The 12,946-nt window shown below is 40.5% G+C and overlaps 1 long non-coding RNA gene across 1 annotated transcript in view; it reads left to right on the forward strand.

The window, feature by feature from the left end:
* LOC306643916 overlaps positions 1-11,641 on the forward strand; it is a 29,010-nt gene extending 17,369 nt beyond the window's left edge. Inside the window, exon 3 of the long non-coding RNA XR_013759121.1 lies at positions 7,578-11,641. This is a non-coding gene — a long non-coding RNA (uncharacterized lncRNA). The remainder of the gene's footprint in view (positions 1-7,577) is intronic.
* Positions 11,642-12,946: the final 1,305 nt, after the last annotated feature.

Raw genomic sequence — 12,946 nt, forward strand, 5'->3', positions numbered from 1 at the left:
GGCAAACCACCCATGCCAGCTAGCGTCGGAGGCTATTTCCCAAGAGACTCCCTTTCCTGGCCCTAACCTGTATGTGCTATAAGCTCATTTCCATTCAATTCCAAATTCCTGACTTTGCAGCCCCAATCTCAATAGTCTTTAAATGGAGGTTGTATAAAGTCTTCCAGTTATTTAGACTTGGACTTACCTCCACAAACCTTGGTCTCGTTCACCTTTGGGGCTCTCTGCACTCTCTAGAGAGCTTTGCCTGCCCTACCCTCCAATATCTGTGCCACTGGGAGGCAAAGTCATACTCTGGCCATCAGCATTGGGAAGCATTCCACTGGCCCCTAAGGTGTGCGCATAAATTGTTTCGGGAAGAAGTGCTGTTTGATCTCTTATAACACACCATGTAAATCGCCAGATTATTCTCAAAAGAAGATAGAAAACAAAGGCTGTGTAAATCTGGAGTTTTCGTCCAATAGAGAAAGAGGTACACACATTTTATAAAGGCCAATTGATTTAATCTCTTCCCCCATCATTCTACCAGATAGGTTGAGGCCTACTGGGAATGAGCTATGAGGGAAATGTTTATTAGGAGGATAAAGAAATTATAATTATTTTCTTATCCATCTTCCATAAGCAGTCAGTTTGCTTTGTCTCTCTTTTTTTTTTTTTTTTTTTTTTTTAGGAGAAAAAAGTGTTGGCTTGAATTCCTTGTGCTTTCTTATGTAACAAAAAAGTCAAGCAAAGGCCATTCTTGGTTTGGCTTGGACTCGGCAGACTGCCTGCATGATTACAAGTGCTAGGAGCTGGAGGCCCTTTGTTCCTTGAGGATTATCATGTAATTCCTCCTCAATGTTAAGCCTTTTTATATCCAGAAGGGCCTTTCTCAGGGCAGGCCATTATGAGGGCTGGTCCATTGTTGATGTTCAGTAAGGGTTAAATAGATCTTAATAGTTTTGTGATAAGAGTAGTGAATATGATACAAGATTTCCAAAAACCAGTTCTCCTTCCAGCTGATTATGGGTATGTCACCCAGCCCATTGGTGTCCAATTACTCATCTGTAAAATGAGGGCAGTTGACCTCCTGTGATCTTCAAGATCTCCCCCACCTCAGAAATTCTCCACCTTTAAAATAAATCATAGTGGGTATCTAGTTAATAATTGGAAATCTGTGAAACCAAATAAGATATTCTAGAAATGAATATATTGGCATTCCTCAACAATCATAGAAATAATTAAGAGCTTGGCCTAGATAGAAAATCACATTCCTCTCCTATAAATAATCAAGATTAAATGAGATAATGTACACATGGGAATATCTAGCATGGAGAAGCATATTTCCAGTTCAAGAGGCACTTCTGATGCTAGCATTTCCTAGAATATAATCCTAGAAATACTACTCTGACACCTAGATTCATGAGTGCACTTGTGTCTCAATAAGGTCCTTCATAATGTCTTTTTGTGTTTGTGAATTCATAATGCAAAGATCACATATTGTATTTAACTGTCTGGTAACTTTAGCTTTTGTTTGTTTGTTTGTTTTTTGTTTTTGGTACTGGGGATTGAACCCAGGGATGCTTTACCACTGAGCTACATCCTCAATCCTTTTTATTTTTTTATTTTGAAACAGGGTCTTACTAAGTTGCTGAGGGCCTCGCTAAATTGTTGAGGTTGGTTTTGAACTTGTAATCCTACTGCCTCAGCCTCCAGAGCTGCTGGGACTATAGATGTGCACTACTGCACCTGTCTCTTTAGTTGTTTTTAATCTAGAACACTCTCCCTGGCTTCATTTTTTATAACATTGATAAATTTATAAAATATCAAAGGATTTATCTGACTGTTGTTTCCTATGTTATTTAGATTTACCATGTTTAGTAAAAAAACAACATGGCAATTATCTTAACATGGTTGTGCTTACTTTTAAAATTATTTTCATTTTTACCTTTGATATATGATCAACTATCATAGAAATGCATAGGGCATAAATGGAAGGTACTCTAAAATACCAACTCTTAGACATAACTAGTATTTTGAGACAGGGTCTCGTTAAGTTGCTTAGGGCCTTGCTAAGTTCTGAGGCTGGCTTTGAACTTGAGATCCTCCTGCCTCAGCCTTGTGATCTGCTGGGATTACCGGCATGTACCACTGTGCCTGGCTGCCATAAGACTTTTCTTGCTATGTATATAGCAAAAATTTTCTATGTCATTTTTATAACTTGCTCTCTTTACAGCTGCTTGCTGTATTTTGGAACGAAATACATATAGATCTACCACATTCTTTTTAGTGGTTTGCTTCCGGTTTTTAGCAGTTTTAGCAACTGTGGTGTGTGTACATTTGTCTTTGTGTTTTTAATTGTTTCCTTAGGTTACATTAGAAGTAAAATTTAGGAGGTCGATTTTAATGGATATTACAAAATTGCCAACATAAAACATTATACCAATTAACACTCTCACCAACCATGCATGAGTGACAGTTTCCTCACATCCTGGTTTTTCCATTCTTTTTAATCTGTGCCAACTGGAAGTGAAAACTGCTATCTCATCACCATTTGAACTTGAATTTTTAAGCTGTGAGTGAGGTGGGTTATATTTTCATATGTCTATTTCCTGTTTTTTTGTTCCTTTCCCTGAACTGTAAGTATCTTTTTGCCTATTTTCTTATTGGGTTGTTTATTCTCTTTTTATTGATTTGTAAGACTCTTTTTCATATTATAGAAATTAGCCATTTCTTCTCCATTTGTGTAATAATTTTTTTCTAGTTAATTGGAACCCAAAATAACATTCTGTGAAACATGTTCCAAAGTCTATCAAACTCAGAGAAAAGCGATGTTCAGACACTGCTCTTTGGATCTTCCATGTAGGAATCAGGGCCAAGACACCTGCTGGAGTCCAAGCTCTAAGTAAGGGTAAAGTATGTTATGCTCTCATACACGTATAGTTGCACAGTACACTGTATGTATAACCAGAAAGTGGTATTTTAAAAATGTTTTCTCACCATGTATAGTGGGCATGCCTGTAATCCCAGCTACTCAGGAAGCTGAGGCAGGAGAATCACAAGTTCAAGGTCAGCCTCAGCAAATACTGAGATTCTTATCTCAAAAATAAAAGGGGCTATAAGAATGTAGCTCAGTGGTAGACCACTTAATTAGCATACATGAGACCCTGGATTTGATCCCCAGTACTGCCCAAAAAGGGAAAAAAAAAAAAAAAAAAAAAAAGTTTTCTCTGTAGTAATTTTCTTTCAAGAAGATTAAAAAAAAAAAAAAAAAAACCTACATTAAAATACCTTAATATAAGATTCTTAAACTCCTGGGCTATGGTGAGTTATAAGTTAGAAGCAGAAATTGTTCTGAAGCTAGAAACAGGTTGCAGATAAGTAATGCCCACAGGTAGCCAAATATTTCCCCCCTATGGCTGTTCATAATTTGGAACTCATTATTCCAGAAGTTCTCAGAAAGCTCTGATAAGAAGACCATCTTCAGAAGGGTAGGCTCTGTCCACTTAATTTTCTCTCCCCCTGAGCTGCAGGATTCATTTGGATGGCTGCTCAGAGCCAGCCAGCAGGTTGCAATATTAGGTGCACAATGGGCCTAAGTTCAATCTTTGGATATCTTTCCAAACAAAAAGATTCTTTGTTTTTGTTTTGTCTGTCCTATCCTAACCAAGTTGGATTCCTTCTCTCATAATGTGGATCTTATCACTGCCTTTCATCTGAGCAAGAGAGCTGGCTCCAGAGATTCCTATATTTAGTGATAGTGAGTTATGTTCAGCAGTTTTACAAAGTTCTCCTTAATCATTTATCCTGGTTAATAACTGGAGGTTCTGGCTCTGTGCCTGGTACAAAAATTAAAGATTAGTTAGCTGGATGCACAAGGTACAGCACCCCCAGCTCCATTTAGGACACACAATTAACTCTTACCCCCTCTAAGTTCTGCCTCACACCCTGGCCCAGAAGTGATGAAGTTCTTCCTTGTTTAATATATGGACAACTCTATAGAAAGAAACAAGAGAATAAATCTTTGATTTCTGATCCCCTGAGGCTGTATTTGCCAGTAAACCTGGATACATTCAGTTTCCAATAATAAAGCATTTTCATATTTGCTTTGAGGGAGTTGGGATTTATTTTCTCAGAATTTGATCTCACCTATGTTTCATGAGATGTTTCATGAAGGTGAAAGTAGCTATCTATTCCCAGCCCCCAACATAGCCAAGAAATAGGGAAGAGAGAAATGAACTCACACAGTTAAGAAATGGGAGGTAGGGAAATAAACACTGAGCATTAAACTATGAAATCAATACACAATGGCACTGGGCAGAGATAATGTTTTAAAGGGGCAGAAATCAATGGGCTGTCTCAGATCTTTAAGGTTTGACTGCTGCTGGACTCAAGAATAAAATGCATATTCAAAGGGAAAAAAAAAAAAACCATGCAGTTATTTGTAAAAGGAAACACAAATGTCACATGGCAACTGTTATGGTTGTTACATAATATAGCCATATTAATTTTGTTTCACCATTGCTATTCTTCTCATCTGCATTTTTTCCCCAGTAGATGATATTAAATGGAATAAAAATCACCCCCTGCCAATTTTAAGTGCTCTAATTACTAATCGTGGATCTGCCTCAAAGTGTGCTGTAGATTAAGCACACTCTGACTTGGTTGGGGCAGATCCCTCCTATACACAGTCCATTTGTTAAGTTACAGCTGAAATATTATGATAAGAGAAACCGGAAAACAGCTCTACAAACAAAGGTGCATTCAGGGTGGAATCAAAACTTTTCCTCCACGGGAAATAAACTAACAATATCACTGTTTACTTCTGAGTAGAGAAAAGCTGGCACAGAATATGGTTTATTATACTGCTGATACATTCATTGAAATGGGGTATCATGGGTGGAACACATGGACTATCATAGTTTTTGGTTCAGCTCCTCAGTAACTAACTAATCAGGTTTCCTAGACAGAAAGTTGAGAAAACTGATTCTGCTGCCTCATGGACACACCCAGAGCACAGGCTTACAATGTTCCAGCCCACACACCCTGGACTTACAGACTCATCCTATACCACCCAACAAACAGTCAGTATTCATATATATGTTAACTTAATTGTACCACAAGGATATTCATCCTTGTCAATCATCTGTGTGGGACATCATTATTTTCTAAAAGGGTCTAATAACTAGAGATTTTGACTGAATCTTAATAATCAGATTGGATGTTTCCCTACTCCCACTAGTTATAAAATACAAAACAAAACAACCCTCAACAACAAAAATTTTTCTGATTTGAGTGCTTGTGCCATGATTACTTAATTTGTTTTTCAAATTTTGCAGAGGAATTTAATTAGCTCAGATGTTTAACTCTTTCAAAAGTAGTTACTAGTCACACATAGCAACTACTCCCATTAAGAAATGTCACAAGCAGTTCAGGAGGCTGAGGCAGGAGAATTGCAAGTTCAAAGCCAGCCTCAGCAACCTAGCAAGGCCCAAAGCAACTTAGTGAGACCTTGTCTCAAAAAAAATAAAAATAAAAAATAAAAAAAAGGCTTGGGCTGTGGTTCAGTGCTCAAGCACCACTGGGTTCAATCCCCAGTACGCATGCCACACCCACCCACACAAGAAATGTGTCACAAGGTTGTTTATAATTTATTGTGGGGCTTGTTCAACACAGCATGCAAACCAACATACATATTTACATCCTGCATCAAATATGATCTTAGAAACAATTTCGAGGCTCAAGCCAATCAGAGCAACACCGTGATACTGCTTTTCCTCATTCCTGTATGTAAAAACGGTCCCATTCCTATGGTGTATGAGTACTAGTATGTGATCAGAACCACCAAACACAAATAAAAGGTGGTCAGGGACCAGTCAGTGACCAACCCCAGAACTCAGAACTGTTGGCCATAAGGGGAAGGGAACTCCAAAGTAAAGGTGCTGATGGAAACCGTAGCCATGAGACAGTTAACAGTCACTGCTCATGAGTCCCACGGAATAGTTGTACAAACGGCTCTAAGCCACAGTGATGCCAGTGAACAAGTGAAATTGATCCCTAACATCATACATGAAGGCACAGGCCACAAAACTTGAAGACTGAAAAAAATGGATTCCAAGATGAGGGGACTTCAGAAAAGGACTGTCATTTCCCAGAACCACTCTCTGACAAAAATTTCCAAATTTAGACTGTTGTCTGAAATCACACAGGTAGATCTAATTTTCTTTGACTTAAGGCTTCCTTAAGGGTTTTAAAAATGAAAATATTTGAATAGGTGTAATATCATATGCTAATCTTACTTTTATCTTAATTTGAATAAGGAATATAACATTCCTAAGGTGAAATGTGCATACAGGGCTGGGGACCTGGGCAAACCTGCCTGCCACTGGTCCTTGAGGAGTGGATGCTACTGCAGGTGAGGGTCTGGGTGCTTGATGCTTACCAGTGGGCCAGTGGCCTCCCTGGTACCCTTCTTAAGTTTTACTCCAAGTTACAGGGAGAGCTCTGGTGTCTAAGCTGCCGTTGGCGATCCCAGGCATGGGGACCTTGGGTGCTGAACAGGAGACAGCTGCTGACCCACAGAGGCAGAGCTATATAGTAGAAAGAACCGGGGGTATGTCTGGGAAAAACTTCATAGCTTCTTATGGTTTATAGGTCTTTCTGTGTTATCAAGTCTCCTCTTAGGGAGGCTCCACTCTCTCTAGATATTTACAAAATTGATATTTCAAGTTAATTTCCAAACCCCTACCCAGGCCTGAGAGCCTGCCAATGCACAGGGCTGCAGAAATTCTTCCACAGTGAAGAATGGCAATCAGTGGATCTCAGGAGAGGAGCCAACACCCCTCCCCCATTCCTCACACTCTGCCACCACCTTGGCTCTGCCCAGAGATGTAAGATTTGTTTTGCACCTTTCTGAGTGGATCTCAAAGCCCTTTAGACACAAGAATGGGGGTTATCCCAGGACAGAACTCTTAGTTTGTATTCATCAGATTACACTTGGCTAAAGTAACAGTCGCAGTTGGAAGCAGGAACAGGGCTTCATGCTTCCTAAGAAGTCTGGTTGGGATTTTGTAATCACAGGATGTGTCTAGAGTATGAGGCAAATCTTAAATAAGCTCAGAAATATGGCAGAGGTATGCCTCACTCTGACCTACATGCTGCATATGCTGTTTCCTGAAATCCAGCCAGCCAGGTGGTGGTACTGGGTGGTGGACAATAACAACAATTACCACTTACATAGCATTTACTATGGGAAGACACTGTTCTAAGGTCTTTACATACATTAATCGATATCTTCCATTGGACAGATGAGAAAACTGAGGCCCAAAGAAATTAACTTGTCCAAAAGGTCACAATGATAATTACAGTTAATTATACTTTAAATGTTCACATTGCCATCCTCATTTTGCAGGTAAGGAAACTGAGGTTCAAAGACCCAAGGAACATCTAAGTTTGTGCAGTGTTGAAGTGGTGGGAAGATTCACTCGTAATATTTGGGGAGTTTGGGAAAGGCACACATTCTATATGAATAAATATGCAAAAGATATATATCAGGCTAACAGTCAAATAAAATTTGCCCTCTCCTTCTAATTTGACAGATGAATCTTCGTAACACCCTAGAAGGCCAAATTCAAAGGAAGAGTTTGCAGACTCCTTGGTGTAACCACAATGAAGATGTGTACCCCAGAGTCAGGCACTAGCTCCTGATCTGGTACCCTTCTGCACCCACCCCTGAAACTTGTGTATGGATTCTCCCACTTGTGTATGAACCATCCAACCCTTGTCCATACTCTCTTCAAACCACTGTTCCTAGGCTATCCTGAAATCTAAGGAAGATGAAATTGGGAAGAGCCTTGAAAGAGCACTGGAAATGGGCTCAAGGGCCATCAGCACAGCAAATTCTGAAGTCTCTGCTCCTGGATCATGGTCTTGAGGGGGAGATATGGACTCCAGGGAGATGTTCCTTTGACCCAGGGGACTCAGCATTTCATGGGCTAAAGTGAGTGTCAAGGAGGGTCAGAGCAGAGTCCAAAGAGGTTCTAATCAGGGCAGAGTCCCTCTTGTCTGGGTTTAAGAGAGGTACTGGTGAGAGTACCAGGGCTTTATTCACATCTATCCAAGTCCAGTGTCCTTGATGTATGTATGGAACCCCTGTAAATGTCATTCCCTACTTCTGCCCCTGCCCCCAGCTTTCATGTCACTGGAGCTTGACACGAGTAGAGGGAACTCCATGGGAAGGTGGGAACGCTAAAAGCAAGGAGTGGGATGGGTGTGGGGAACAAGCTGGAGAGATTCCCCTCACTCTCTCTCAGACTTCCGCTTTCCTGCTGGTCCTGCCTCTGACCATGGCTGCACACACTGTCCAGAGCAAATCCAAGTCACGTCCACACCCTTTCCTTGTTTACAGACACAAAAGCAGGGAGAGAATAGGGACCACCCTGAAAATGATTCTTTCAAAAACTGTTCATTCCTCCTACCCCGGAAGATAGTACTTTTGAATAAATGGGCTTATGCAGAGAAAAACTCTTTTTCTTCCTTGAGACTAGGCCAGCAAGGGGCCTGCCAGCCCTGCCAGCCCTGCCAGCCTCTGCTACTGCAGCTATGGGTACTTCCTAGCACCTGGCATGGGTTATTTACACGGACTTAGGAGGGATCCTGTCAATCTGTCCAGGCTTCTAAATTTAGTTTCCATACATAAATGCAATTTCCTGTGTTAGGTATCATAATTAAAATTTTCCACAGGCTTAATTTTGTATTGGTGACGTTCAAATGCCATCATCCGCAGTGTCAAACTTCCATTTTTAAAGAGCCAAATTAATACCCTTACTAATAAACATCTCCCAAGCTCCCAACATTCAGGGCTAAAATGCTGGGGGTGCTGCTGAGGCCGCTTCCTTTAGTCCTGTCACGTCAAATCCTTACTCACCTTTTTCTTCTCTTCTTCATCCTCTTTTGATGACAATGAAGAGGTACCAGGGGAGTGAAGAGGGACTTGCCTGAATATCAGAGCATGCAAGTCCTAGATCAGGGACCTCAGAAACACCCCCAAACCAATAAAGACAAAAACATGTTTGGTTTTAAAAATCAGGCCAGACTTGGGCAGAGACTGTATCAGATCTCAACCCAGGAATTGGAATCAGAACTCAGAAAGCTGTGGGGAACGGAGCTTTCCTCCTACCCCTCACCCCCAACCATAATAGTTTTCTGGATCTTTGCTTTCTCCATGCTGATCACTTCTTCCTGTGTTTCCACTCCTTTAGCCCCTAAATGGCTACCCAGGCAGCCTTAAGTCCTCTCATTTTGACCACTGGTTTACCTGTGGCTCAATTGCAAACTGAGAGCATCTTATCGGCTCAGCTTGAGTCGGTTATTCATGTCAGGTCCAATCAGCTGTTACTCAAGGAGATAGGTGGAGTCAGAACATTACAAATAAGCCTATTCATGGGGTGGGGGGAGGAAAAATATCCTCAGCTACGTGTGAGTGAACCAACACTCCAAAGAAGGGCCTAGTATATTCAGTTTAATATCTAGAGTATACACATATTTTAAAAGTTATGATACTAGTCTTTACCTTTGATTTAACTTTGTAGATGATAAGCAGTCTGAAGTCAGGTTTCCTATTTGTACTGTTGCACACAGTGCACCCTTATTTATCATTATCATCATCCATGACAACATCCTTATCATCCTACCTTCCATCATTAAGGCCTTTTCTGGCCTTTTTTTTCTGAGGGGGCGGTGCCAGGGATTGAACTCAGGAGCACTTGACCACTAAGCCACATCCCCAACCCTGTTTTGTATTTTATTTAGAGATAGGCTCTTATTGAGTTGCTTAGCTTTTCTGACTTTTTATTATGGAGCCTTAACAGAAGCCCCAAATTGGAAGTAGGAAGAGACATTGTTGGGAATCCATTGTGATCATTACTTAGCCTTGTGTCTAGCTGAAGCCTAATTGGAACATGCATAGAAAATGGCCCTTGTCAACCTAGGTCACTTTTTAGGCCCAGGGCCCAATCACAGTTTTCACTACATTTTCTTCACTTGTCTAATATGTAAAACAATAGCCAGCTCTACCCTCTGAAATAACACAAGCCTCTCAGTCTATAAATCCTAGACTGGGATATCTGAGGAATTTCTGGCAGATCCACCAAGAAACATGGCCAATCTAGATGTTAGAGGAATTCCTTGAGTCTCTAGCCAACGAAGAACATTAACACTTCACCCATATTTCAGAGGAATGCAATAATTTTGTACAGTTGGATAGTCTTTAGGGAATGGGCACTTTTACTATTGTGCATTTTAAGAAATATGTATTTGATTTCCTTAATATGTATATTCATGGAGAACAAAGAACTCATTGCAAACTAAATTTTGGGCATAGTATAGTCTGTGGTGACAGGTTAGTTTCCATTTTTTCAAAAACTTTTCCTTGCTAGAATGAGTAAAGAAAAATTCTGTACCAAAATCAAGATGTAAACTAAATTTCAGTAATCTCTTTATTTATTTATTTGCTGTTCCTTGGGCATTTGCTGTGTGCTGGGAGTGCACCAGATATTCTTCATTTCTACATGCAGAGATGAAGGATGCAATCCTCATCCTCAGACCCTCTCCAGTATGGAAGGAAAGACGGTTTGTAAACCAACAACAGTAATGCAATATACTAAGGGTTAAAATACACATAGAATGTTAAGGGTGATCAGAGAAGCAATTCATCTTGGGTTGTATGGGGTGAGAATGAGAACTTCCTGATGGAGAATGAAGTCTGAGTGGACTTTTACCCTTTAAAACAGTTAACACGCCTGTAATCCCAGTGGTATGAGAGGCTGAAACAGAAGGATGGAGAGTTCAAAGCCAGCCTCAGCAAAAGTGAGGTGCTAAGCAACTCAGTGTGACCCCGTCTCTAAATAAAATACAAAATAGGGCTGGGGATGTGGCTCAGTGGCCAAGTGACCCTGAGTTCAATCCCCTGTACCCTACCCCCTGCCAAAAAAAACCAGAGTTAATCAAGTAGACAAAGTGGGAAGGGTATTTAGGCCCTGGGTGGGGATGGTGGAACATGAAAGAGCATGATGCATTGTGGGTATTGGCAATGGCTTGTTTTGGCAGGGTTAGGTCAAGAGTGGTAGGGAGAGGCCTGGAAAGGTGGGCCTGGGGCCAGGTCACAAAGGGCCTTTGGCCAGGCTGAAGTACTGGGACTTTATTCAAGGATGATGTAGAGTCTACAGAGTCTTTCTTTCTAAAGGAAACTTTTTATTGAAGTGTAAAATGTGTGCAGAAACATGCACATATGATAAGTATTCAGCTCAATGAATTTTCATGAACTGAACACAGCTGTGTAGTCAGAAGCCAGATTATAAAAACCAGTGTCCCCGAAGCCCCCTTCTGCTTCCTTCTACTCACTACTTCCCTCTCCAAGGGTGACTGTGGACCTGACTTCTAACACCATAGATGTTTTTCCTGCCTTTGAACTTTATGTAAGTGGAATTTTAAAGTGTACTCTTTTGTGTCTGGCTTCTGTCAGTCAGCATTATGTTCATGAGCTTCATCTATGCTACCATATGAAGGGAGATGTAGTTCATTCAATCTCATGGTTGTATAATATCCCATTGTAAGAGCAAGCCATCATTTATTTATCCCCCCTATTATGTATCAACATTTGAGTTCTTTCAACTTAAGGTAATTATGAATAGTGCTATTGTGAGTGTTACATGTATCTTTTACTGAATATTTATATATGTATATGTATATATACACACATATATGCATTTCCATAGGATAAAACACCTAGGAGTAGACTCTCCAGGTCATAGGCTAAGGATGTATTCATCTGTGTTAGATTCTGCTAAGCATTTTTTCCCCTCTCTCCCTCCTTTTTTTTTCTTGTAGTACCAAGTGCTTAATGGTTTTGTAAAGTAAGGTTAAGGTGCCAGCATCATTGTATGAGAGTTCTTGTCATTCCAGTTTTCAACATTTGATATTGTTTTTCATTTTAGCCATTCTGCTGAGTTGTGTCCATCGCCAACCCTTATTCACAATAATTTCTTGAGTCTCTAACCTCCCATGTGACTATATTTGGAGGTAGGACCTTTAAGGAAGAAATGGGGTCATCAGGGTGGGGCCCTAATCCAATCTTCTTATACTAGCACCCTTACAAGAAAAGAAAGAAATTCCAGAGATTGTTCTTTCTTTGTGCAATCCTAGAAAGATAAGGTAGCTGTCTGTACACCTGGAAGGAACTTCAATAGACACAAATAAGAATAAAATAAAAATTTATTATAATAACTCACTTTAAACACAATGCAGGATCTGTCCTTTCTGTGACATTAGCTCTGGGAAGAACATGTGCTACACAGTCTGTAAACATTAGCTGTTATCATCACCACCATTATCACCACCACTGCCACCACCACCACCACATTATTATCATGGAGGTTGCTAGGATTATGTCTCCAGTAAATGGCATCAGTGACCACACTTCTCTGATCCTCCTTGTATTCACACTTCTTGGAATGTGACTTTGAAGATTTTCCATTAAAAAGTAGTATATATTTCTCCACCCCTTGAACCTGGACATTCTATTGGCTTTGTGACTTCTGGCCAATAGAATGCAGTGTAAATGATACAGTGTGCTAATTCTGTTCCTAGAACTCAAGAGGCCTTGAATGGTTTCTGCTTTCTCTCTTGGGACTCTGCCCATCTGCCATGCAAATGAACCAAAACTAGCCTGTTGGAGGATGAGAGACAACTTACATCCAGTCGTCCTAGTTGTGCTAGCTGAAGCTCCAGACATGTAGACCCAGCCAAGAGAGGCTGAGTCTGGCTCAGGTCAGCAGAAATGCCCAGCTGCCTTACAGACTTATGAGCAATAATAAATGGCTGCATAGTAAGCCACTGTTTTGAGGTTGATTTATTAGGCATATATAGATAACTCCTGTAACTTCCAGTCACAGACACTCATGGAGACAGA

The sequence above is a fragment of the Sciurus vulgaris genome, assembly GCF_902686455.1.
Source record: "Sciurus vulgaris genome assembly, chromosome: 14".
Lineage (NCBI taxonomy): Eukaryota > Metazoa > Chordata > Mammalia > Rodentia > Sciuridae > Sciurus > Sciurus vulgaris.